At 43.5% G+C, this 26,340-nt stretch overlaps 1 protein-coding gene across 4 annotated transcripts in view; it reads right to left on the bottom strand.

Moving 5' to 3' along the window:
- LOC126282042 (fat-like cadherin-related tumor suppressor homolog) overlaps positions 1-26,340 on the bottom strand; it is a 1,587,586-nt gene that overhangs the window by 1,070,962 nt on the left and 490,284 nt on the right. For all 4 annotated transcript variants that reach the window (XM_049981457.1, XM_049981458.1, XM_049981459.1 and 1 more), the window contains one exon: positions 9,602-9,671. The gene's annotated coding sequence lies outside the window, so the exon portion shown is untranslated. Of the gene's footprint in view, positions 1-9,601; positions 9,672-26,340 lie in introns of those variants that run through there.

Here is a 26,340-nt window from a genome sequence, read left to right as displayed (position 1 = left end):
CAGGGACTCCTTTGAGGTACAGACCCTCCTCGTTCTATCCATCACAGAACTCTTAAGCTGTCGGTACATGGACTGTGCATTCGAACGTACATGTACCGCTTCTAAGCTCAGCAAATTGATTTCACGAAAACCCTTTGTTAATTGTACGATTTTCTTAACAAAATGGCGGGAAAAGTTACATTGGTGGTTGAAGAATTACCGTAACTTACACTGAGGATCCATCAAAAACGCATGGTTCTTAGTACCTTTTGTTGTATTTCAGTGTCAGTTAAGACTATTCCACGATTAAATCTTTCAGGAGACGGTCAGACGCAAAGTATGGTTGCATACCATTCATGGTCGATGTAACGTAATAAGTAGAGAAGCGGAATTGTATGGTAACAGGTCTTGGATTCAAATTCTGTTTTACTAAACCTTGCGTTTTCTAATAGATTCTGAATATGTTAATATAAGAGGGCAAGTTTGTCCGAATGTCTTTCTCTACAAGACATCTTGCACTACAAGTAGTAAGATAGTTTCCACTTTCTTGTTCCATGTTCTGCATTTCACACGTTGTAAAGATTCTGCTAGTGAACTGGAACAAGAATGACCTTAAGGTTTTACAAGAAAGTGATAAAGATAAAATGATATTTATGTTACATGGAGAATTATTTTAGATTTGTATTGCACTATTGGTAGTGGAACTTTTATAAGGCAGTGCTGTTGTCCTTATTGACTGGACGTAATACTTTCATTTTTGCCTCGTAACATGTTCATCGATGTTCAAGAATTCATTTACCGGTACGTACAAGGTGGGCGAGAAGTCCCCGTAGCCTTGTTAGCTTCTGTTTATTATCAAATGTGATGCGTGTTGGTAGCTACTTTACTTCTTGTCTATTTTGGAGTTCATGTTTATGTGTTTTCGCAGTCGTAGACTAGTTTAGATTTGTAGCCACGGCAGATGTGAGCGCTTAGATACAAGAGTGTGGGTGCGCGAACGACAACACAGAGGGCAGAGAGAGAGAGAGGCACATTGTGGGAGCAGTTCAGGAAAGATTTAATAAGGCTTAGGCTCTTCCCGGATACGCACACTTTTGGACTGGGAAAGACGCTCATTTGCTTTTGGCAGCGTTAAAGAAACGCCTCGTAGTGGAAGGAAGAAGACGTGACAAGAAACGTGTGGCGGAGTCTCTGCTTCGACTGAACGATCTCCTACGAAGTCGTCACGCAAACGTGCTTCGGAACTCGGTATACTGAAGACAACAATGCGAGATCATATGGAAAAAGACCTTAAGGCCACATCTTTTCCACCGACGTTCGCAAACGAGTTGTCGAATACAGGCCGGAATGAACGCGTGCTTTGTTAATTTCCAAAAGCAGTGTACCTTGCAGAGGTTATGTTTTCAGAGGAACGTGCCATTCATCTCAGCTCACGTGCTACAAATATTGTAGTTTGGACCATAGGTAATCCTCATTACACCGCTGAATTAGAAAGGAACTCGCCTCACGTAGAGATGTGGATAGCGATGACATCACAACATCTGCCTGGACCCTACATTTTCGAAAGGGCTTTGAATGGCACAAATTACTGCGAGTTTCTAAATCCACATTTTCCAGGCCGGTGGATAGGTTTTGGTTCATCAGCAACACCAGCTCCCTTGAAAGACATCCTGACCTCACCAGACCTGACAATTCGTTGTGGCGCACGTATCTGCATGCCGTTATCCTACAAACGAAGAACTGCGCTGTGCTGTTGAGGGCGCATTTCGCACTGTGACACCGTATGTGCTCAAGAATATGTCAAGGACATGGAGGCGTATAAAAAAAAGTGTTAACAGCACGATGGGTAACATACCGATGTATTAGACACTTTATAAGTAAGTACTTGTGCTAAAATAAATCATATCAACTAGCATTCACTGTTAGGGGGCACGTGGACTTCACACCCACCATGCATTCTGCAGACGTAATAACAAAACTACGATGTGGACAAGGGAGGGAGCGTGCGTTTTAATAGAAATGACGTGTAAATTTTACGCCCGTCCATTTCATGAACAGTGTAATTTGTGAGCTAAATACAGCCGACTTCTGCCGCTGGAGCGCGCTGCTATCGCGTATACCAAGTTGACGCACACGTACCGTATGAACAATTCGCCTTATTTCCGGACGTATAGCAGCTCCTTGAACCTGACCCGCTGCACCCCGACGATCGAAAACCTGGTCCGTGTGCCAACGGCTTTGGATGTCTCATACCAGCAGCCAAATGTGCAGAGACCCCATGAAGCAAGTACTACAGGGACCAACCGTTCGTCATGGGTGAAATTTGAGGCGATTTAGACAGAGATGTAACCGAAGAGTTTACATTTCAAACAGATTTGTCCTAACTTTACCAATATTTCATACTGAAAACTGTGGCGCGTCGTAACCACACATCAGCGACTGTCTGGCAAATAGGGGAATTCATGCTTACTCGTACGTGTTTTCCTTCTAGTATCGCATAATTTCACCCGTGTTAATTTTCACAACTAATTACAGTCTCGAGAATACTGTTCCTTAAAAATAATGAAAAAAGTTAATTAAAACATGGAACAACTATGCCTGCAGCAAATTACCAACAATTTGTGACTGTAGCCTGCCTTTTTGGCTTCACATCTTAACTTTGTAACAGGAAACGACGTGTAATATCAAATCCAATAACAAATCAAGACGGGAAAAAACCGTTCTTTCTGTGTCGCGCCCCTAAAAAGGAAGTAGCCCAATATCGGCTGGAATGAAATCAGTCATGAGGCGCTGCGAGTCCGTACGCCAAAGTTTGAAGCATGAATGGTAGGTAATTAATCAACAGCAGGAATGATACGCCATTAATCAAAATCTGATGATAAATGTGGCGTCCTCCTCTACCTTCAGCTGGTGGGAAGCCCTTAATTGACTTGCGCCTGCAGTGTATAAAATATTTGTACCATGTAGATGACATAGCAACCGAAGGCAGAGCACAAATACGGAAGGGTGTAGTAAACAGAAAGACAGCGTAAAAGGAAACAGTCACGGTTAAATAAAACTATTGATACTATGAACACTGGGAAAAGTACTGACAAAGATGTTCAGCGAAGACGTTAAGATTTTGTCCACTAATACAGTGTTTAAACTCGTAAACATTAAAGCAGTTGCGTCTTCCGTCAAGAATGACGCAGTACTTCGATTTCCCATGTTCGGCTGGTATGGTGTAAGAGAGGAAGGTTTATCTAAATTTCTGGAACATCAGCGAACACTGTGCGGTAGCTGACTCTTGAAATACTGTGCGGCAGTCGTAGGTGTTGTAAAACTGCTATCTTCGCCCACAATGAAGCGATGCGAGTCCGAGATCTTATCACTTCGCCACTTTGCCCCGTATAGCTTTTTGGTCAGTTGAAATTTAACACCAGTATCATTCTGGAGAAATGGCTGTTTTTACTGCTGGTTGTCGAATCGACAACCTGTTGGATCCGGCAGTAGAGATCCAAGGCTACTCTTGAACATAAAGGGGCTGCTCTTGCACTTAAACTGGCTCCGTAGCATTCTAGAAATATTCGAGCCCCTCTGACAACAACTGTTGGTACAGTACCATACTTGATTCTGTTCAGACAACTAACGTTACACTTCGTGAACGGTCTGCACCCTCTTGCTCCGAAATGTCAATCACCTGCAACATCCCGACCATTATATCCAAATATCTATATCTAGAGTGCAGATATCCTGGATATAACTGCAGATATGTGTAGCAATAAATACATAGCGGATATAAACCTGCGGGTGGGTGAATATATATGGTTGTCTCTGAGGATGTCCCTAATAGTAACACTTACTATGCGGTTAAATGTTACAGGGAATTCCTAATATTGTCATTTACATTTTAAAGTTACGTGGATTCCAGCCGCACTGTTGTGTTCTGTGGTGTTTCATTATCAACTGTCTATGAGAATATTTGTTAATTTTGGAGTGGCTGAAATTCGTTTTCGGGTTGGTGGTATCGTGTACATCAACTGGATATTGTTATCGCCACTAACCGAACACCTAATATTCCGTTGCACACTGCAGCAGAAATGATCTAAGAAATTTTCATGAAATATATTTTAGCAATTACAAGTTGTAACTTACCAAATATAACACGAAAAAGACAGGTTGCATTTAGTTACAATATGGTCGTAATCACCTTATTCTTTCGTAGCCTACTGAATTTGAATTACTAGGTCAGAATTCATCAGTCGAAAAGTCAGACCAAGTGCAACGCTACCGTCGGAGCTCCGGCGTACTGAATTGCCTGAAGTTCAGAAAATTTTTGTATCTGCAGATGTGCATGGAAGACGTACGGTTGCAGAAGTAAACGGAGATAGCACTTGTCTCAATATACGGACCTCTGTCAGCATCTATCAAAGCTAGTAGACCCCCCCCCCCTCCTTTCTTACATCATAACTCTTAACCTTTAGTTTTCTAAAACAACCTTGAGCCAGGGACCGCTCTCAATAAATCTCTCGCCGCCCTTCCAAGTCAACCCTTCTTAGCCCATCGCGTAATATCTCTACCTCCGAGCCAGACCACCCATCTGATCGCTGCCTCCTTAACGTCTTCTCCCCTCTAATGTACCCCTGGAATCTCCAGCTCCTTCCCTACGATGATTAACATCACCACCCATCATTATATTGATACACTGTTAACAACATAAATATCGCTATCAACTTTCATCGTATAGTCAGCTACTTAACAAATTACAGTAATGTTTGCGTTTACTAATTTTAAAGCACGCATTATATCCACATTTAAGTTTTTAACTACTATTTATTTTTAAAAACACATGACAGGAGAGTATATGTCTTGCCACACATAGCACTTCATCCATCTCTCCTTGGAGAAAAACAATGAAGCGCACTATACAATGACAACCATTTCTTAAATTTGATAAAACGTATCACAAGTAAAGTACGTCAATTATGTATATCCGTAGCACATTACTGTCTTAAGCAAAAAAGTAAGAACTTTTTAAGTCTGTGTTCTTCGGAGGGACGATAGGTAACTAACAACGATAAGACAAACACCGAAAACTCATTATAAACATATCGAATAATTTTTTACTTTGTAAGAATATTAAATGATTATGTAGTTGGCTAAATATCTGGACAGCAAGTGGCCTGTAAAGAAAAGTTGTTGTCTAAACTATTTATCGAAGTCAAAGAAAGATAGAAGTGATGACATCTGCGCCACTTCTAAAGGGAGCTACAGCTGTGGAAAGAGTAAAAGTTTTTGGATTCAGTGTTGAGTTTATCTGCGAAGGGTCGACGAAAGTTTTCAGCCCATCGATGCACATGGTGCTGCGGTATTTATGTGCTGTATTTGAGCAAATGTTAGTGACAATGACACCGATGCTGAAAATAATTGAAAAGTGCGTTAAGTGAAGTTTAACAATGCAAAAGAAAATTATCACGGAATTAAGCACACTATCAGAAACTTAAGTATCAAAGAATTAGATATGCTATAACGAAATTATGTGGCGTACCCTCTTTGTTTACTACATTTTGTAAGTTCAATTGTTTTTCCATTTCTTAAGTTTTTTTTCACATGGGTTAGCGGTTGCAATTTATTGTTAACTTACATACAAAATATAAAATTTCTAGATTAAATATTTGTTTTGCTTTGTCGTTTATAGTCCATAATATCACGAATTCTTGTATTATACTTATCACAACATGACAGAAAAAATTGGCTAGAGATGCAATATGGTCGTCTCTTGCAAATAGACGTCACTTGATAATGACAAGTAAACCGAAACAGACCTTGTAATGCCACTTCCTCGGAGGAGAAATGAAAATTAAAAATTAGCTCCAAAATTCCCAAAGATTTCCCCAAAACAAGTTCCAAATTCCAGGAAAAATGAACAAGCAAACAAATTTCTCGTTAACATTATTATTTGGATATTAACCAGTAATTGAATCAAGAATCTAACACTTAGTAATTTATTAACATACGAAAAAAAGATAGGAGTTCAGTAAACTCAAAATTCAAAATCATAGAAAATCGCAGAATCTTTATGTTCCCAAAGAATACTCCGTGTGAGTACTCTTTGAGATTCGTGAGTAATGGCTAAGGACAATTCAATCCATTGTCACTACGTTACGAGAGTTAGCCAAAGCAGGTCATACTTTCGAATGCTAGATTGTTTTTTCAGAATTAATTATTGCGATCTACTATGACGCACTGAAACGATACCTTGACTTCAAATATTACGTTATTTAGAATTCAGACAGAGGACTTACATATATTAAAGAGAAATGACTTTTAGTTAGATAACCTGAAGTTAACACTATTTAGGAAGTGAACACAGATAAACAATTTCATTCGTAATAACTAATGGACTATGGAACTTGGCGATACTTACGGAGCATGTAATATGTAATTCCCCCAACACCTGGGAAAGTTTCTGCCTCACGGCTCTCTTAGGAATTGACTAATATTGTGTAATAAACCAGCATATCATGTCAATGTCATGCATTTATCATTCAAGTTTTACAAAATTATTTATAGAGATAACATGCTGCGACATTATTTGACTGAAGCGCTCGGCGCTGATGTAGAAACTCCTTGACGTTAGGGATTAATAACACTGTTACGACTGATTATGGATTTGAGATTATAACCAGTCTACAGGGAACTTGGTGTCGCTGGAACTAATTTGAACTTATCATTAATATTTAAATAGCAACTGATAAACCATTGATTATAAACGATTTAATTATGACATTTGGTGAAGTAAGCTGAACTCGCACAAGTCGCGAGTTCAGTTAATCAATGTTCTGTTTGTAACGTCGATACCGACACATAAGAAATAACAATCCCATTGCTCTACCGCTGAGTTTTAGCCAAGACCGAAGATCCGAAAGGGTCGTTACAACCTGTCGTGTAAAATGTTATTTTATAGCAGCTAGTTTTGGAGATATCATTTTCATTATGTCTGATGATTACGTATACTATACTACGGGTCTAAAGGAATATAAAATAAAAATTACGTCGATTCATCGTCTAAGCGCTAAAGTCCACGCCCAGACACGTGGTGGTACGACGTGAGTACACCCTGCCACACACAGTGGCCTGCAGACCGATGTAAATCTAGACGCGAATCGCAGCCGCATCTCGGATATGAGGCGGGCTGCATGCTTCTCTGTGGTGCAGCAGCGCTTAGCGCCGCCTTCGGGAGCGGCGGTCGGTAATTCTAGCGGTCCAGGAGCGGCCGCCGCTGACGAGTATAATTGCTCGTGCGATATTGCTGGCTGTCCGCAATTACGGCACGGCGCGGCGCGGGGCTGCCCCGGCCTCGGCTCGCCTCTCCCCTGATTGGCGCCGCGCGGTCCACCAGAGACCTCTGCCGGCCGGCGCCGTAATTTGGCGCTCTTATTGTTCTTTCTCTTGCGTTACTTACGCCTCCGTTTATCCACGGTTCGGCGTGTTCCGCCGATTTCTCGGCGCCACCACTACGTCCGTCCTCGTCTATCGGCTTCCTCCCGTGCAGCGGAGGCGGCGCGGGGCTATTTTTCCTGATTGGCGTAGAGACGTTAATGGTGGCCGGTCCCTCTCCTCCACCGTTCACACCCGGCGAGGTGTTATTTCGGGTCGTCAACAGCCTGCTTCTTTCGCTTGAGGTCAGTGCCCTTACTGCCTCTGCGAGGTCTTCTGACACCAGGACGACGACGACGACGACGACGATGACGACGTCCGTCTTGCTAAAGTCGTCCCGAGATCAAACATTTTGCGTTGGCGATGAGGAAAAGAAACACAGGTCAAGGAGATCATTTCTCGACAAAATATGTCTACTAGTAGAGTTGGGCTGTGCCGAAACTGCAGTTCAGTAGTTTTGGGAAAGTACATAAATGACACAGTAAACGGTAGGATTACCGTAGCACTGGTAGGGGAACAAACAGAAATGAATGTGTAGAAGCAAAACTGGGAGCCTAAATATTCTCAACATTTCGCGGCCCTGTCAGCAACTGTATAAATACTAATTGTAACAGCCTCAGTTAAATGTTTACCTACATTTACCTAGGTTTCAGTCTGAATAACGCAACCTTCTTCAGAATAAAAGTAACCACCGTTTGTCAATAGTGGACATCATCAAGCTAAAACTTCCAATCCATAGATTATCGTCAGACTGTAAAAACTTATCTGAAACTGCCTTGGCCCCACTTCGCGCCCGCGATGAGGCAGCCACGAGTGCTGTACTGGAACTCTACGGATTTGTAGTTTTAGCTTGACGATGTCCTCTATGGACAAACGGTAGTTACTTTTATTCTGAAGAAGGTTGGGTTATACCGACTGAAGCCTATTTAAATCTAGGTAATCATTGCAACTGAGGCTGTTGGTTACTAAAATTAAAATTGAAACTGGGACCGGACGACTTCTGCTTCTTTGTTTCTTTTGCACATAATGAGAACCACGCACCATTCAATGCAATCTCTAATTTTTTATGCAATAAAAGCAATTGCTGTTGATGAAAATACAGTCTGCATGCAGAAACAAAAATGTATATAATTATTGTCGTTATTTTATACTCAGCAGAACTTTCTTCATTGCGATCAAAGGCAAGAGTTTCCTGTTATAAATGATAAATGCGAAATTTTTTATGAGTTACAGAAACGTACACACTGATCAGTAACAACGTTGTCACCACCGACCTATCGATATAAACCCCTCCATGCGATAGCACGGTCACCTGGTGAGCAATGACTGCTAGCCACACAGGCGCACGGTGCCTGAGGTCTAAGTGAGCATGCCGTCCTTGTGTAGAAAGGGGAAGGCGCGCGATCTGAGTTTGACCGAGGACAGAGCGTGATAGCCCGGAAGCTCGGCACGAGCATTTTGGACACCGCACTACTTGCCTGGTGTTCGACGAGTGCTGTGGGGTTGGGCTGTTCCCGCGGTCCAAAGGAGCCGCCGTATTTGATGTTACCTCAGTCCTGGCGTGATTGTGCACCTACAGTCTCACCTGACGACGGCGGCCAGTTGGATCGTCGAAATATCGTGTCGTCAAGACGGTGAAATCCGGCTGCATACCCATGAAGAGTATCTACAGACACTACACTCATCCAGTGTTTCATAATGAGAGAACTTAGCAACTTCCACAAACTTAAAACTTAATTTCAAACTTTTCCTATAGTGCATGGGTGAATAATCCGACGCTAATAAAACCAAAATAATTAGTATTATGTCTGTTCAGCCATAACACCCTTACATACTTTACGTACGGACTTTACATAGTTACTCACTTGCAATCAGACTTTCGAAACAGTGTGGACAAGGGAGTTAGATTTATTAAGAAATCAGGGTAAGGTGGTTTGCTAACAGCTCCTATTTCGTATTCCTAAGAACCCAGTCGATAAGTTTCTGACAGAAGAGCAGCTACGACTTCGCTTACGTTGAGTGAAGACAGTGAAAATAATCACTGAGAAAGGCATTTGTGTTCTGGAGGCTGAAACAATTTTTCTGTGTTAAAGATATCTGAGGGAACTGTCAAGAATCAGATAATGCAACAGACGGGTTATGGATAGTTCAAAAAGTAAGCGTTAGAATTAAGTGGGTTAAGTGAAGAAAGTAACATTCTTACGGATCCGTAAGCTGAAGAGTGGACTGTAAAGCTCCCATGTGGGTGGATGGTCCAAGTGAAGTGCGCTCACCTGAAACAGAAACAAATAAATTCATAACTTCAGAACAGAATCTGATATAATTAAATTTTCTTTGAGACTTTTGAGTCATCTTTATCTACAACAACGATGGAAGCTGAAGAAATAATTAAAATTTGTGCTATGGCTGGGACTTGAACCCATGGCTCCTTGTTTATTAGGCAGGAATGTTAGCCATTACACCACCACAGCATTATAACTAAAGCACCTGCGTGGACTACCCTAATCCATTGCCCTCCCTAACACAAACTTCAATTCACATTTTCAGCTTATTTTCCCCTTCTTAGATCGTAACTATTGCCGAGGCACTCCGGCATTGGAACAGCACCCCCAGCATTGGACGTAATGAGGAAATCCTGCCTGTACCTCAAGACATTGCTCATATTTATTTTGGTAATCATGGAACTTGATGAAATGAATAAATTTTGTACCATGGCCGGGACTTGAGCTTTGTGTTTGGACTAGTCTGTGCAGCTATGCTAGCTATAATGTTATGTTAGCTGTAAGGGCTAACATAGCTGCCTAGTTAGCAAAGAGACTCGGCTTCAAGTCCTGGTCATCGCACAAATTTTAATTCATTTCTTCATTTTCCATCATTATAGAAGATTATATGGTCTACATGAATTGCTATGAGCATGCTGCAACGGCATTTCCCTCAGTGTGACTCTGATTGGGAACAAAGGCATTTTCTCACAATGACTAAGCAAGATGACTGCTCAGAATCAAAGTTAAGTCTCATATCTGCTGTGCTGGATCTTCCGCCACATCTCGAATTCCACTTCTGCAAAATCACTGCGCTGCCATCGCCGTGTTGCGAACGCCGCCTGGTTCCGCTAGAACTCTGCGCTAATCACACTGCGAGACGGGGACTGTGTGTTGGGTGGCAGTGCGGTGAGCATCCATGAGTAGCGGTTAGAGTGCCACCAGGCCGATGACGACGGTTGAGCAGCTGGGCAGGAAGCAAACGTTTGAACGGGCGAACCTGTGGGTTACAAGTCTGGCGGGCAATTATCTCTGCGGTGGTAAGGCAGCAGGTTTTCTTAAGCAACGTTGTCACCTGGTCTCGGATTGCAAAGTCCATTGCGGAGGGCCTGTTTGGTAGGGAAGTGGAAATATAGACAATACGTGACCTTCTCAGGTTTCGCTCAGGTAGCACTAAGTGCGTACTGCCTATCGACTTGTGTGGCTCGGCTATGACCATTATGGCATAGAGCAGGTGTAACAAATATCTATGAAAAGGTCGCGCGATGGTGAGGGGTCTTGGTGCTCGGTTCCTGTTTGAGCTAGGAACCAGCTGCCATTGGAACATATGAGTTACTGTAGCTATGTTACATTATATCCAGCAAGGTTTGAACGACGAACCACAGCTAATGTCCAGAAATGTTGTGCGAGTCGATTAATTTCTTTTTCAAAATATTTTTGTGGAGCTTAAATTAATTCTCAGCTAATGGTATAATTTGTATGTGCACCGTTCGTTATTTAAGTGCAAAAAGTCATCCTCGTCCTTATATTACACGCAAAAAAATTCTCCCTAAGTAACTCCGGAGCCGAGAGAGACTGATTGTTCAAATATGGTCCACCGGTGTATTGGACTTCGGCCTAAAACACGTTAACCATTTGAAAAATCTTAATTCGTTTGGATTTTAGTGAAACAAACATGTTTTTTATGAGAGGTTTTTGAGGCGCGTCACTTCTTTACTTTAAACTTCGACGAATTGGTACAAATTTTGCACGAAAGTAGATAAATGGACAAAGTCAGGACGAATTTTTTAAATCCAGTTATCTTTACCTGTAGTCGACATAAAATTGTTTGAAGTCGAGCTAAATGTGAACTGAAAGCGTGGAAGCAGTTTAAAGTGGATTACACAAACAAAAACTGGATTGTGATTCTTGAGTTTCTCCCGGCGTATTTGATAATCAAAATATCCACGGGTGTACTGCCGGTCTACAGTGTCCAACGGGCACAATATTTCGGCGATCAAACATGTCGCCATCATCAGGTGAACTGACGGACTGAGCTCCTGTGAACGTGCCGGCACGGAGATCCGTACGCTATGGCTGCTCAGGGGGAACTGGGTTCGGTCGCGGCGGCGGCCGATTTAAATACCCTCCGCCCGCGGCGCGCTCCCTCCGCCGTCCGCGCCCCGCGCCACGGTCTCGCGGTGAAACAGATTGCGACGGCGTCTGAGATGACGTCGGTGTGATGGCTCTGTCCGCCGTGGTCGTCACAACTATGCGTTTGCTCGATTTACTCTTGATTAACCCAATCGCTGGTTCCCAAGCCTTGCTAAGATTATAGCCACAGTCACAGTTTATGAGGTCGTCATTGGTGCGAATTTCGATGGCCTCTCTAACAACGCTGTCCCAGTATCTCGACGTCTGTACCAGAATCCTCGTGCGGTCATACTCCATAGCGTGATTTTCCGACAAACAATGTTCAGCGACCGCCGACTTGCTCGGATACATTAGTCGAGTGTGCCTCTGGTGTTCACGGCATCGATCCTCGACAGTACGCATCGTCTGACCAATATACGACTTGCCACATTGACATGGAATCTGGTACACGCCAGCCTTCCTCAAACCGAAGTCATCTTTGGCGCTCCCCACCAGTGCACGAGTTTTATTCGGAGGACAAAACACAGTTCTGACACGGTGTTTCTTCAGAATGCGGGCGATTTTCCCCGAGAGTGCGCCTGTGTATGGAATAAATGCAGTGCCTACCTCCTCCCTCGTGACTTCATCCATATCAATAGGTTGTGCTGCAGTGGTTGGGCGGAGAGCACGTTGGATCTGCCACTCTGAGTACCCATTTTTTCGAAACACAGTTCTCAGATGTTCCAATTCCTGGGGTAGACTGTCTGTGTCAGAGATAGTGCGCGCCCTATGTACTAGAGTTTTAAGTACCCCATTCCTCTGTGAAGGGTGGTGGCAGCTGTCTGCGTGCAAATACAGATCAGTGTGTGTTGTCTTTCGATACACCCCATGACCTAGGGTGCCGTCAGCCCTTCTCCTGACCAAGACGTCAAGGAAAGGTAATTTACCCTCCTTTTCAGTCTCCATAGTGAATTTGATGTTGGGGTGTATGGAGTTTAGATGTGTAAGGAAGTCAAGGAGTTTATCCATACCATGTGGCCAGATGACGAACGTGTCGTCCACGTAACGGAAAAAGCAAGTAGGTTTCCATTCGGATGACGACAGGGCTTCCTCCTCGAAGTTCTCCGTGTACAAATTCGCCACCACCGGTGAGAGTGGGCTACCCATGGCGACTCCCTCCGTTTGTTCCTAGTATTCTCCATTAAAAAGAAAATACGTGGAAGTCAAGACATGCCTGACCAATCAACTCTAGCGACTCTCGCAGGGGTACCCTCGTAAACAAGGAAACGACGTCAAAACTCAGCATGATATCTGACTCATCCAACCTGAAGCTATCAAGGCGTTTAACAAAATCCACGGAATTACGGATGTGATGAGGGCATTTACCCACATAAGGACTTAATATTCCCGTCAGGTATTTGGCTAACAAATATGTAGGTGCCCTGATGTTGCTGACAATGGGGCGTAATGGTACCCCCTCTTTGTGAACCTTCGGGAGTCCATATAGTCGAGGCGGTACTGGACCTTGGGGTAACAATTTCTTAGCGTCACCCTCCGGTAAATCTGCGTCCTTGAGAAGAACCCTCGTCTTGTTCTCCACCTTCTTTTTACGGTCAACGCTGATCTTCCGGTAGGAATCGTCATTTAGCAGGCTCTGCAACTTATCAGTGTAGTCCTTACGGGAGACAACAACTGTAGCATTGCCTTTGTCAGCCGGTAAGACAACAATTTCAGAGCGTTCGCTCAGATCACGAATGGCCGCCCTCTCTTTACTGCTGATATTTGACTTCATCGGCTTGGATTTCGTCAACGCACGACAAGTTTCACGACGTATTTCCTCGGCTGATTCTGGCGGAAGTCGAGCTGCAACCTGTTCAACAGCACTAACCATTTCTGCGACCGGAGTGAACTTGGGGGTGGGAGCGAAGTACTGTCGAGGATCGATGCCGTGAACACCAGAGGCACACTCGACTAATGTATCCGAGCAAGTCGGCGGTCGCTGAACATTGTTTGTCGGAAAATCACGCTATGGAGTATGACCGCACGAGGATTCTGGTACAGACGTCGAGATACTGGGACAGCGTTGTTAGAGAGGCCATCGAAATTCGCACCAACGACGACCTCATAAACCGTGACTGTGGCTATAATCTTAGCAAGGCTTGGGAACCAGCGATTGGGTTAATCAAGAGTAAATCGAGCAAACGCATAGTTGTGACGACCACGGCGGACAGAGCCATCACACCGACGTCATCTCAGACGCCGTCGCAATCTGTTCCACCGCGAGACCGTGGCGCGGGGCGCGGACGGCGGAGGGAGCGCGCCGCGGGCGGAGGGTATTTAAATCGGCCGCCGCCGCGACCGAACCCAGTTCCCCCTGAGCAGCCATAGCGTACGGATCTCCGTGCCGGCACGTTCACAGGAGCTCAGTCCGTCAGTTCACCTGATGATGGCGACATGTTTGATCGCCGAAATATTGTGCCCGTTGGACACTGTAGACCGGCAGTACACCCGTGGATATTTTGATTAAAAACTGGATTATTACGATAAACTTGAAAACTCACTTTAAAAAATCTAGCTTCATTGGGATTTTATGTGGAAAAAACATGATTACTGCTAGTTCTTCTACGCGCGTCGCTTCTATGTTTCCGACGTGTGAATCGATTCAGATTTTGTAAGAATGTATACAAACACCTGTAATTAAAGGTTGTCTAGTTGCGAAGTGAAGTCTTTATCAGTTGGCACGATACAAGCAACATGGTTCAAAAGACAACTGATATAACTATGCCGAATCAGTCGTCGGTCACGTCAACAGAAACATACATCATTTGCCAAGGTATGATGATCTAATGTTAGAAATATGACAAGAGTACAAGCTGGGACCCATAATTAAAAGTGTTCCTATCTTTCTAACACAAAAGGCGAGTACGTCCTGTGCAGAGTTAGGGATTTAAAAGAAAGAAACTAGCGTTTAGACTTACCTGGCAGCTTCAAATACATTTAAATTAAACCATATTGACATATTCGCTTTTTTTTTGCATGTTAATGGTACTGTGTTTGTTTGGCACACCTGCAGCTGGCAATTTATGCCACCTGAACTCTGATAAGCAGTGTGCCTATTACGCGACGTGACAAACGTCATGTTTGATGACCAATAGCATGTACACTGTTGTTTGGCACGATGCATTGCATTACATAGTATAGATACTAATACTAAGACGTAAAAAGGCGCAATTATGTCAAGACGTTTTCTCATTTAAATTTCTTTGAAGCTGGCAGATAAATCGAAAAATTAGTTTTCTCCTTGTACATTCCTAATATTCTCAGATCTTCGCGTTTTTTATGCTATGGTAGGAGCATTTTCATTCTGATATATTATGTGCACAGACCTACCTCGTGGATCAGTCTATCTATTAACGAAAACCGTATCAAAATCCCTATAGCAATTTCTGGGATTTCTCTTCACATACAGATAGAGGAACATCCTGCAGGATAGTTGTGCCTGTTAAAGCGCCACTTCCGGGACGAGGATATGCGCCGGTCCCGGCAGGTTATCTTATGACAGTTCAATATGTCTCTGTCGAACTATTAACCGGGGTAGTTAGCAGTGCGCCACTGATTGACCGATTATCTGAGTATCATAAACCGTAACATGTATCTGTGTGCCGATTACTCTTTTGGTGAAGTATTGTGCAATATCCACGCATGGAATAGCTAGTTTTTGGTTTGGTGTATTCTCAGTACCGATAAACCGTGAAGAGCGTTGTTAACGAATGATCAAAAGTCTTTTGCCATTATATGTTAACTGAACGGGAATGAATTGTCAAAAGGAAGGAATGAAATAGAAGTCATCACGGAATCGCTGATGAGACTCAGATCAAATTATGTCAACTACTTATTTCATTAACGGGTCATCAAGTTTTCAGTTACGACGGTACGGGCTGAATAAGAACGTTGGACGGTGGACGGTGGACGGTTTGCGGGTTAAAATCACCTGCGGTGGATTTGGCCTGCGGTTGTCGGACGGTGGCGCTGGCAGCAGTCCACATACGCAGAGGTGTGTTGGTGCATGTAAGAGTACGGGGCAGCGAGTAAGTGTGCAGACGTTTTCAGACGTGACTGTGTGTTGAGTTGGGTTGTTTGGGGGAAGAGACCAAACAGCGAGGTCATCGGTCTCATCGGATTAGGGAAGGAAGTCGCCCGTGCCCTTTCAAAGGAACCACGCCGGCATTTGCCTGGAGCGATGTAAGGAAATCACGGAAAACCTAAATCAGGATGGCCGGACGAGGGATTGAACCGTCGTTCTCCCGAATGGGAGTCCAGTGTGACAGTATGTTGAAAAAGGCTCAAAGAACACATGTTGATGACTTTATGAGGGGTAGAATACTAGGGCGACTGGAAGCCGGTCGAACACAGCAGGTCGTAGCACAGGCCCTCCGTGTGCCACAAACTGTGATCTCAAGATCATGGCAACGATTCCAGCAGACAGTAAACATATCCAGGCGCTACAGTACGGGACGTCCACAGTGTACAACACTACAAGAAGACCGATATCTCACCATCAGTGCCCGCAGACGGCCACGGACTACTGCATGTAACCTTGCTCGGGACCTTACCGCAGCCAGAGTACTTTGAAACGGAAGGTATCAGGCGAATGGAGTGGCCTGCCTGTTCTCCAGACCTAAACTCCCTCCAACACGTCTGGGATGCTCTCGGTCGACGTATCGCTGCACGTCTTCACACCCTAGGACACTTCAGGAGCTCCCACAGGCACTGGTGCAAGAATGGGAAGCTATACCCCAGCAGCTGCTCGTCCACCTGATCCAGAGTATGCCAACCCGTTGTGCGGCCCGTGTACGTGTGCAAGGTGATAGTATCCCATATTGATGTCGGGGTACATGCGCAGGAAACAGTGGCGTTTTGTAGCACAGGTGTTTCGGGGCGGTCTTCTCAACTTATCACCAACACCGTGGACGTACAGATCTGTGTTGTGTGTGTTCCCTATGTGCATATGCTATTAGCGCCAGTTTTGTGTAGTGCCACATTGCGTGGCACCACATTCTGCAGTTTTCCTTAATTTATGAGCATGCGTGAATGTCAAAAGCTAATTCTGGAAATTTAGCATTGACAAAACCTCATTAATAATCAGAGTAACGAAGAAATATCACGAGGAATAATTCGCGGCAGGCCTTGATGAACTTTTGAGGCGGTTGCCCACAACCTAATAGGTAAATACTGGGCTAGTTCCCAAGTTCCACCTCAGTTACACGATTCGCAAACTTTTCGAAAAATTTCACTCACTTTCACATAAGTAATGCTACACGGAGGAAGTTGGGTTACATATATTCCGTCCTGGGGGGGGGGGGGGGGGGAGGGGGTAAAGGGGTGGCGACAAGGAAAGTCATCCGCTGATTCCTTAAACAAACCATACTAAATTCGTAAATAACCGTCTAAACATTCATGGTGGTGTCTGTTTGTACTATATCGTGTCTCCCTACCACTTTCGCGCAACGACGCTCTGAGCGTGTTTTTTAGGGAATTAACTAGTTTGAACCTAGGACCTGTTGCTGGTAAGGAGACGCCAGACCACACATGACATGTAGAATTCAGAAGAGTTCAGTGAGACTAGCGATGATATAACCAAACACTAAATGATCTCAGCGCCAGCTCCACTGCACTCCCTGTAAAAGAATCTTAATACTAACTAAATTTAGTGGAAAGGGTTCAAGGCTTTCCTATTTTTAGTTAACTGGTAAAATAACGTCGAAAAAGCAGTTAAGTTTACCATTGGGAATTATATTCTACTCACAAAACATCGTTTATAAATTGCACTATTGATAAAAGGAAATGTTTTAATACAGGATGGTAAAAACCAACTGCGTTCAACAAAAAAGTGAACGAATATTCCCTAAATGGGTTTCCAAGTTCTACAATCGATCGAAGGATGACCTATGCCATATCACATCTATAATCTAGGTTTAAATTAAGTTTCACAAAAGAGAAAACTATCAAAATGGTCTACAGTGACCCTCAATTATCTTTAATTACTTATCTAACCTGTAGTAAATTACAGTGGCTGATGTGGCTTCTCAATAACTATAAAATAGAAAAATCATCGCGTTTCAGATCTTTACTTCAAGTGGCAAATGTGAACACCATGAGTTTTAATTAACGATCGACACTAGTATTACGCAAAAAAGGGGTGTTAACAGATGAGACTTCTGCAGTTCTGAGTGAAGCCTTTTGCGCTTAAAAATGCGGCATCGCGTGCGTTCATTACCTTGTCGGTGTTTAGGCTGCGTCAGAGCAACAGCGGCCGGCGCAGCAGCCATCCAGCTCGCCGTCTCGGAACCAACTCTACTCTAACTTCTCATTACTACAATTTACCGAAGTTGGTTTAAATAAACTATCTGGCTGTGTTTTCATCTGACCAATCAGGGTCTCAATGTTAACCTTAAGCTCCGCCTACAAAAATTCTGTCTATCCAATGAGAAACGTTATACTTTTCGTGGTGGGGCAATGTTTTTTAAAGTTTGCAACGTAACAGAGACGCTAAAAAGTCTCACGCTAAAACCTGCAGCTGGTGTGGTCCTTTTAGCGTTATCGTGAGATCTATACTGTTCTTCTGGAGGGCTCTATCTTTTAACATGGGCTGGAGGATTGTCCTAATGTAACATACACGCGAAAAAGTCTCACGCTAAAACTTGCGGGTGGTAGCGGCCCTTTTTGTGTTATCGTAAGATCTATACTGTTTTTCTGGAGGGCTCTAGCTTTTAACATGGGCTGGGGGTGATCCTTGACGTACCTGAGACGCGAAAAAGCCTCACGCTAAAACGTGCGGGTTGTATAGTCGTACAGGTAGGCTCGCGTCGTGGGTGCCCAGCCCCTCCCTTATCTAGCTTAACACGGTTCTGCTCTCGGCTTCTGTCCTCGTTTCTCCCCCCGTAACTGCGTCTGCCTCACGGTGGGAAGGTACGACATGCATTTAGGCATTCTTGTGTTAGTCTGTGGTATTCCATTTGCTCACTCGTTACTCGTATTACTTTGGTTAATTTAATGTCACGATTTATTCCGAGCTATGTGACATACTACTGGATTTGCTTATCATGTCCGGGTTTTCATGTAAGGTGTTGGATTTGCCTGACACCTTACAACCGTGCCCACTCTGTGACGGTAGGACAAAGGCTCAAGAAAAAGAAGAAGATAGAGACATAAAAGTGCGGCAGGCCAGTAATTTGGTAATACGTATAGATGTACAGACCACCTCCGTAGCAGATGTTAACACGGGCCCTTGCGGTGGCGCTTGACTCGGCGGCAAGTCGGTTCGAATCCTAATGATGGAAAATTTTCACTGTCAGTATTAGGCCGGCGGGAGGACGAGATGTGGTGGCGTAAAGTTGCTGATCACCAAACTTTGCGACAATGTCATGAATTATATTCCAAATCTCACCGCAGTGTCTCCTGAACTGTGACCATCTGGCACTGTTGATGGTGAACAGTTGGACACCACGACTATTAGCGTGCAGAATGGGAATAAGCTATGTGCCGGCACTGGGCTTTAATCTCTCCCTTCCCTTCGGCCATAACAACACAAACCCAACACTATACTGTTCAAGCACTCATCGCAGTCATCCACACGACACTGATACACACTCAGATCGGAGAAAGGCAATAACTGTCACCACTGGGACGTTGCTTAGAATGGCGATGCAGGATTCCTGAATCTGCTTCCCTAGGGTCATTCCCCGAGTAGGGAACTACTTTGAACTTTTTCAACGCTGCAGCGGTCTTACTCTGATTGCAACTTGCATACTACTTTCGTTAGAACAATGTACTATACCCTCTCATTCGTAGTAAGCTGTGGCGCAGACCAAATGTACTCTTTTTCTAAACATACGAGGGTGAGTCAAATGAAAACTTTAAATTTGTAATAACAAATCGAAATTTCGCGCCGTTATCCTGTAAACTGGTCAGTAAGCGTGCTACAAACAGCGTGCAGAATGTCCTGTAGGTGGCAGCATAGTGCAGATGCACACATACCGTCGCAGTATCAGTATAAAGATGGCCGCCCCACTTGCGGGTTGCACCAGGGAAGAACAGCATTTTGTTATTCGGTTTTTGCGTAGTGGAGGTGTGAAACCTATTGAAATTCATCGACGAATGAAGATACAGTACGGTGATGCATTTTTGTCACAGCAGCAAGTCTACGAGTGGAGTAGGAAGTTCGCAAATGGTGTGACTTCAGTGGAAGATGCTCCTCGTCCAGGTCAGGCACAGCGTTGTGACTCCACAGAACACTGCTGCAGTTGAAGCCATAGTGAAGGAAAACCGCAGAGTGACACTCAATGACATTGAAGCATGTTTACAGATTAGTCATGGGTCAGCACACTACATTGTGCATGATGTGCTCCAGTTTCATGAAGTGTCTGCAAAGTGGGTGCCACGGCAGCTTACTCCTGAAATTAGAGAACAACTTGTTGATGCTCGCGAAGAACTTCTTCGGCGCTTTGAACGAGAAGATGATGGCTTCCTTGCAAGAATCGTTACTGGGAACGAAACCTGAGTTCACTTCCACCAACCGGAAACTAAGAGAGCGAGCAAGGAATGGTGCCATTTCTCCATCACCAAAACCAAACAAGTTTCGAACAGAACATCAGCAGGGAACGTTATGCTGACTCTCTTTTGGGACGATGAAGGAGTCATTTTGAAGCATTATATGCCAAGAGGGACCACTGTCACCAGTGCATCATACACAGATCTCTTAAAAAATCATCTGCGGCCTGAAATCAAATCAAAGCGACGTGGATTGCTGTCAGCAGGTGCCCTTTTGCATGACAATTCAAGGCCCCACACTGCCCGTATAACAGTTGCAACAATCACAGACCTGCATTTTGAGTGTCTTCCTCATCCACCAGACATTGCCCCAAGTGATTTCCATATATCTGCACCACTCAAAGACGCAATGGGAGGAAAGAAGTTCCGTTCTGGTGGAGAGGTACGCCACGTGATGCATGAGTGGTTGCGCGGACTACCAAAAGAATTTTTTTCTAAAGGAATTTGTGCACTCTGTAAGCGCTGGAGGACTTGCATTAGCGTGGGGAGATTATGTTGGAAAGTGATACAGCTTTGTACCACTTCTGCACAACAAATAACATTTAAAAAAATATTTAAGATTTTCATTTGGCTCATCCTCGTAGTTTCCAAAGACCTAGATGTGTGGAACATAAATCTTGGTCGGAATGCTTTTCGGTGTAATCTTGTTTGTTCAGAAATGTAAAACTTTCGTCTGTTGAATTGTTGAAATTATTTATTTAAAAGTTTTTCTTTTTACTACTATGCTTCCCCATGCAAACACTCCGTTGCTACTTGCAAACAGAATTCCTTCTGTTTCACCACAACAATGTTTTTCGTTCTTCTGTGGTTAGCCGGCCGCGGTGGTCTCGCGCTTCTGGGCGCGCAATCCGGAACCGCGCGACTGCTACGGTCGCAGATTCGAATCCTGCCTCGGGCATGGATGTGTGTGATGTCCTTAAGTTAGTTAGGTTTAAGTAGTTATAAGTTCTAGGGGACTGATGACCACAGCAGTTGAGTCCCATAGTGCTCAGAACCATTTGAACCATGTTTTTCTGTGGTTAGAACAGTGAATGAGTCAGAAATGGCGTCGGCATTACAAGTACATCAACGAAAGGAGTTCACAATGGCACAAGTAAAAGCCACTTTAATGTGGAATTACGCTATCTGATCAAGAGTATCCGGACAGTTATTAGTAGACATTAACATGGGGAGTGTCCACCCTTCGCCTTTATGACGGCCTGAACTCTGCTGAGGACACTTTGAACAAGGTGTCTGAATGTCAGTGGAGGGACTGGGGCCCATTCTCCCTCTAGAGCCGAAACCAGAGAAGCTACCTAGTTGGACTTTATGGCGAGGAGGGAAGTCGACGTTCTAACCCATGCCAGAAGTGTTGAATGGGTTTCATGTCGGAGACGTAGGCAGGACATTATACTTCATTAATGCTATTAATCAGAAACCATTTGATTAGATAGATTATATATTTATCGACAAGCCGTTTCCTTCAAACGATTATCTCCAACTCATGCATACCATTACGTAAGGTTAAGGTAAAGTTGGTTGGCGCCAAGTTACAATTATCATCAGTTGCATCATCCGCCTGCATTCAAAGTCTTATAGAGTTTTATATTAACGAGTAAGTGCATAAATTGACGGTCCACTGCACTGTTCCGTATACAGTGTTACCAATTCCAATGGACTTTCAAATTTTGCGCTAAGTGACTACTAGAAAAGTGTGTAAGACAATGGACACATGTATGAGTTTCAGATGCTGCAACTGATACTGATTATGTACTTGATGCCAAGGATCTTCTGTTTAATGTGATTTAATGGTATCCTTCGCTCACCAAAACTGGTCGTCGATAAAAAAAAATACACGTTACAGCAGTTTCTGAGGGTATAGAGATTTCGCTACTTAAATACATTCAATCCATGCAACAATGCTTATAGAAAATATTCCAAAAAGTAGTACAGTGTGGGATGTTAAAGGTTTCCATAACCGAACTCGACAAGGTTTGCAGTATGCTAATAATAGGACATTAGAGAACACACTCACACACACACACAGAGGGAAAGGGAGGGGAGAGGGGAAGGGAGAGAGAGAGAGAGAGAGAGAGAGAGAGAGAGAAAGAGAGAGAGAGAGAGAGAGAGAGACAGAGAGATTACATATAGAAAAGGGTGTTCCGTGATGCAAAGTCAAATACAAACAATGTGGACAGGCTAAGTGAAATTGTACGTTTATATGCCAAGTGGCTAAGAGTGGACAATGGTTTTAAAAAAATCGCACTGCATTAATACTACGTCAAACGTAACAGCGAATATTAATGTCATTACGAGAAACGCCTAAAAATCGAATGCGTTTCAAAGGATTTGCTTCTCCATTATACGCTTTATCTCATTTAGTGTTCCGCGCTGCTTAGCGTTTTAATCTTTTCAGTCGCTGGAACGAACGAAAATATGGAATTTATTTAATCAGTTGGACTTAAATCTCGCGAAAGCTGTGTCATGGGCATGGCAGTTTGAACGGTAGCGGTAGCTTGTTTATAAAAGGGCGAAGAGCAAGCTTTTAAAGTTATTCTTGTTAAAACTCCGTGGTTATTCCAAATGTAAATACACCATTAGCAACACAGAGGCAGTTGGTTCAGAATACGCAAACATTAATAAACGCTGGTAATGACACCGTCGTCAATGTCTGCGTTTCAAATGGGAGTCTGAGAGCTTCTGTTTTACGTCTGTTTCCACGACGTAACAGGAAGTAGTAGGGCTTTGTTGAACGATGAGTGATAATAACTTCAAAACTTTTGTTTAAGAACACTGTAGAGGTTTTATATTGCAACCAGTCTTAAAAAAATCTTACAAGAGCTCTGCGTTACAATCAAACAACATGCGGCTAAGCAACAACAGATATTCAGTAAGGGACTAATACCCACTCGATGAAGGTAAGATAAATAACCAGTACAATTAATTAAAATCCAAAGCCAGGTAACGGTCCCCAAAAGATACTAACCTAATAACAGAAACAAATAACAAAATTCAGTTATACCGACGCAAACCAAGGAACGAGAACAAAAACACATACCTGTTTTAAAAATGGATTTACTGAACATAGTCCATAGCACAAAATATAATCTTACTATAAAAGTTTGAACAAAAGAAGCTCGCTCTGAATAATCATGCCCACAGTTTATACCAAATAACACAGCGACAAGGCATTAGCAATATAATAAGGCGTAAGGAATATCGCTACAATGAAACTTCCTGGCAGATTAAAACCGTGTGCCGCACCGAGTCTCGAACTCGGGACCTTTGCCTTTCGCGAGCAAGTGCTCTACCAACTGAGCTACCCAAGCACGACTCACGCCTCGTCCTCACAGCTTTACTTCCGCCAGTACCTCGTCTCCTACCTTCCAAACTTAACAGAAGCTCTCCTGCGAAACTTGCAGAACTAGCACTTTTGAAAGATAGGATATTGTGGAGACATGGCTTAGCTGCAGGCGAAGGTCCCGAGTTCGAGTCTCGGTCCAGCACACAGTTTTAATCTGCCAGAAAGTTTCAATTCAGCGCACACTCCACTGCAGATTGAAAACCTCATTCTGGAAACATCCTCCAGGCTGTGGCTAAGCCATGCTCCGCAATATCGTTTCTTTCAGGAGTGCTAGTTGTGCAAGGTTCACAGGAGAGCTTCTGTAAGGTTTGGGAGGTAGGAGACGAGGTACTGGCAGAAGTACAGCTGTGAGGGCGGGCCGTGAGTCGTGCTTGGGTAGCTCAGTTGGTAGAGCACTTGCCCGCGAAAGGCAAAGGTCCCGAGTTTGAGTCTCGGTCCGGCACACAGTTTTAATCTGCCACGAAGTTTCAATTCAGCGCACACTCCGCTGCATAGTGAAAACCTCATTCTGGAATATCGCTACAGTTCAGAGTTTCAAGAGAATGAGAGATTGTTTCCACATACTTTCCAGAATAGCTTTAGGTTTTGTACAGAAAACCAGCATTATGGAAACCACATTAACAAAAATAGGCAAGGTTCATAACTTACTCATTGCAAAAAGAATTACAAAAACAAGGGAATGGACTAGAATATGCCAAAGGTTTGCTTCACTTGGTCACGCTTACATCACCTGGCAAAAGGTACACTAATATAGGCCAGTGATTCGCTTAGTAATAGTGCACAACTGCCTGAAATGATTACAATACAAGATTTTAATATCGGTGGCAGTCATAAATAAACAATGGTTGAAATGGCTCTGAGCACTATGGGACTTAACTTCTAAGGTCATCAGTCCCCTAGAACTTAGAACTACTTAAACCTAACTAACGTAAGGACATCACACCCATCCATGCCCGAGGCAGGATTCGAACCTGCGACCGTAGCGGCCGCGCGGTTCCAGACTGTAGCGCCTAGAACCGCTCGACCACAAAGGCCGGCAATAAATAAACAACCTTACACAAACTGAGAACTATGTACACACCAATGACGCTATTTACTTTTTCCCAAAAGCACCATAACGGTCGTATAAGGACGGAGTTAACAACATCTTGCACCAGTAATGAGGAAGTACTGTACGACAACGCTCTTCAATTGGTCAAGACACTTTCACATTCCAGCAATCGCCAGGAGCAGGTTGCTATATAGTGAAGAAGCACAGGGTCCGGTCAGCACGCTTCCTATCGGCCTCCTAATAGACCACGGCTTCCCAGGCGTCCAAACCCTCCCTGTCCGGCTGCTCGGTGTTACTCCAGCGTTCCCCCTCACGTCACTCGCTCGGTCGTAACCCCAGTTCTGCCCCATGTGTCCAGCTGGTATCGTATTGCCGACTCACTCCAGTGGCTGCGCTCTCCCGCTAACAGCGACCTCGTGGAGCTTCACTGCAGCCGCATCTCCGTTCGCGCGCCATTTGAAACTGCCGCTGCATAGTGACTTCTTGTGACGTCACAATTTCATATATTACACTCCGACCGACATCAGTGAGATGAAATTTTATGTACATATCAAAAGGATGATCAAGAACAGTCTCACAAGGCAGGTCTTCGTGACAGCAAGCACTGTGAAAAACAATACTAAATGGATCACTGAAACAGAAGAAGACATTAAAGAACTGAGAATCACACAAGACAACATAAATAGTTGAGAAGAGCTCAGAAATATCATAAAGAAACGTACACTTAAACAAAAACACACCGAAAAAAGAACAGAAGATAAATGGTCGGAAGAGTGCAAGGGATAATACAGAGTGTGTATGAAGAGAATTTGGGACAAACAAAAGAGGAAGAAAAAATCTAGATTACTCAAGTTCAATCGCTCTCTTAAAGGTTAACAATCGAAAATAATAATAATAATAATATATTGGGTGTTGCATTATTGTGGATTAACCTACTACTTATTCCTTGGCGAAAAATAAATAAGGAGAAAATGTATTTATTTATTTTTCTCAAAGAATATCCTCGGGTTAGTACATAAGTGTGAAACACCTGTATATTCTAAGTCAGAGCATTCAACAGTACAGAAACCAATAAAGTTCTTGCAGAAACAGCATAAGGGGTAACTAACGAGTCAGAGTCTAGCAACGACCTGGGACCCAAAATTTTAAAAACTGAATCTAGCAAAATCGAGACAGTTTCTCAAACTTTTAACAGCTAGGTAAAGCCATTCCTTTGTCACAAACTGGATAGAAACCTTCAGATTTGCAATAGAGAGCTATAAAAAAAATGCATCTCAAAAATACGCAAAGCTGAGACATTACAACACAAACATCAAAGCAAGGTATGTTTATGGGTCTGAAATGCTCATTTTGAACTGAGAGAATGATATTAAAGAGAGAACAAAAGTAGTCAGGGAAGTATGAGGTCCACATTATACTGAAGGAAGAACATACAGACTAAGAGCACATAAAGAAATTGCAAAGCATGCAGACATTTATTAAATTGCATAAAATCGTACGATAATTTTCGTGGGCAATTGAAGGGCATGGAACAACACAAGCTATGGAAGTCCATGTACGACGTA

Source organism: Schistocerca gregaria, chromosome 7 (genome assembly GCF_023897955.1).
Source record: "Schistocerca gregaria isolate iqSchGreg1 chromosome 7, iqSchGreg1.2, whole genome shotgun sequence".
Taxonomy (NCBI): Eukaryota; Metazoa; Arthropoda; class Insecta; order Orthoptera; family Acrididae; genus Schistocerca; species Schistocerca gregaria.
Note: the sequence above shows the minus strand (reverse complement) of the source record. Positions and strands in the feature narration are given on the sequence as shown.